General features: G+C 52.1%; 1 pseudogene across 1 annotated transcript; it reads right to left on the reverse strand.

Moving 5' to 3' along the window:
• Window positions 1-234: 234 nt before the first annotated feature.
• Window positions 235-990, reverse strand: LOC307057256 (serine/threonine-protein kinase pim-1-like; annotated as a pseudogene). Its single transcript has one exon. The product of its transcript is annotated as a serine/threonine-protein kinase pim-1-like (transcript).
• Between the last annotated feature and the right edge of the window lie 1,396 nt (window positions 991-2,386).

The following is a 2,386-nucleotide window of genomic DNA, read 5'->3' on the forward strand; positions in this document are numbered from 1 at the left end:
CTTTTTCCTTTTTTCTCTAAGGCAGGGTTCTGTAACCTTGGCACTATGGACATTTTGGGTGGTATAATCTTTGTTATGGTGACTGTCCTGTATTAGCAGTATTTCTGACTGCTAGGATGCCTGTAGCAACCTCCAGTTGTGACAACTAAAAATGTCTCCATACACAGGCATTTGATTTCATTTAATACTTAACATTTAGTTGAGAGCCGGTGTGCACCAGAGAACAGGGGTCAGTCAGGCGGACCAGACGGCCGCCGACCTGCCATGGTAGCCATGGCAGCGGATCCACTCTGGAGGACTGTACACTCGAGTCCCATCGAAGTCCGTGTAGACGGCGTCCTTGACCCGAAGTCGATGAGCTTGAGCTCGCAGCGATTGAGGCGGATAATGATGTTCTGGTCCTTGATGTCACGGTGCCTCCAGGACCTGCCAGAAGAAACTGCTGGCCAGTTCCTCCTGCAGGGCCCCACTTTCCGTGATCAAGTCGAAGAGGTCTCGCGCCAGCTCAGGCCTCTCTAGGATCAGGATGAAACTGTCGGGCCTCTTGAGCCAGTCCAGGAGCCTAATGACGCCGGGGAAGCCCGAGCTCACCTTCTTCAGCAGAACCACTTCCACAGACACTCGGGTGCCATTAGGCAGCTCTCCGCAGTCGGAGATCCAGTCCTTCTCCACGTGCTTGTTGGCCACTGGCAAGTTGTCGGCGACACAGATGCCTGAGTGGTGGGCCCACCTGGTACTGCGACTCCAGGGGCTCCTTCTCCTTGCCGGGTGCCAGCTTGGTGCCGTGCAGGTCGTGGCAGGGCGCAACGCGCAGGTGGGCAAGCAAGTTGATTTTGGAGAAGAGCATCCCAACCTCCAGGGTGTCGGCGCAGGGACTGTGTCTGGAGGAGCTGCAGCAGGACCTGGGGCTGGCTTTGTGCCGGTGGCTGTGCCTACTGCTGGGGCTGAGGCTGCAGGTGGCGCGAAAGGCTGAAGGCAAGTCGGAGGACTCCTGGGGGCGCTGCCGGGCTGGGGGCTGACAGACACGCTGGCGGGGTCAGGCAGCTCCAAGGGCAGCGGGGCGTGCAGCAGCGCCCCGGCACGGGGAGCTTGTAGCTGCTGCTACCGCTGCGGGTGCCGCTTCCTCCGCCACTGCGGCCCTGGTCTAACTTTAAAAGAAGCTGACAAACTATTTTCCAAAGTAACTGCCATTTTGCACTCCTACCAGCAACTTGAGTTCCAGCCTCGGCCTATTGGCCAGAGCTTGACATTGTCACTCTTCAAAAGTTTTATCTGTTGTAATAGGCGTGTAGTAGTATCTTTGTTTTTAATTTGCATTTACCGATGGCTAGGATTTTGAGCATCTTTCGTGTGCTTATTTCCCATCTCTTTATCTTCTTTGATGAAATGTCCGTTCTAGTCATTTGTCCATTTTTAAAACTGGGTTGTTTGCTTTCTTGTTGATTTTTAAGAGGCTTTTAATATATTTGGATGTGCCCCAGGCATGAGCCACTCAGGAGCTGTCTGGGACTTCCTGTGGGTTTACATGGCAGCTCATTTCTCAGAGCAGCTAGAGGTGGGCCTGGAGCTATCCACAGAGTTAGGGAATTCCCTTCTCCAGGTCCCACCTGCTTTCCCCACACTCGCTGACTTTCTTTTCCTATTACATGTGGACAAAAAGATGGTGTTTTCCTGAAAACTTAGCCTCCCATGCTATTGCGCAGTTCTGAGCAACCAGGCCTTCCCTGAGGACAAAGTGGCAAAAGAGAGAAAATAACAGGAGAATCCTCCCCCCCCAACACACACACACTTTGTAAGAAGTGGTCTCTTTCCCCCGTTTCTGTAGCCCGTGAGTGCAATTTCCCTGCTGGGTCGTGAACTGGTCTCAGGCAGAGCAAGGTGAGAACTCACACTCTCCATTTGCCCTTTCCCTGTTCTCTCACTAGAAGGGTCTTTCTCCAAGGGTTTGCCATCTTCAGTTCACCATCCCACTCTTGGGTCAAAGCTGAGAGTAAAGGAGGGAAACCCCAGGAAACTCACTGCCACCTTACAGCTTGCTCTACAAGTTTTACCTTCCCTCCCCAGTCTGCCTGCCCTTAATTACTTTTCAGAGTCCTCAGGTAACTGCTTTTTGTATTTTTTCCAGGTTTCAGTTGAAATTGATGCAGGAGATAGATGGGCTCCAGGCTAGGCATTTACAGCTAGCCTCCTGTTTACATTTCTTGGGGTGAGAAAAAGATGGGCTTCAGGCCAGACACTTACAACTAGCCTCCTGTTTGCATTTCCTGAGACAGGAGATAGGTGGGCTCCAGGTTAGATATTTACAACCTGCCTCCTGTTTGCTCTTCCAAAGAGAAATAACTACAGAAACAGGGTAAATAGCCAGGCTTTGTCTCCTGAGGACAGA

The sequence above is a fragment of the Hyperoodon ampullatus genome (assembly GCF_949752795.1).
Source record: "Hyperoodon ampullatus genome assembly, chromosome: 1".
Lineage (NCBI taxonomy): Eukaryota > Metazoa > Chordata > Mammalia > Artiodactyla > Ziphiidae > Hyperoodon > Hyperoodon ampullatus.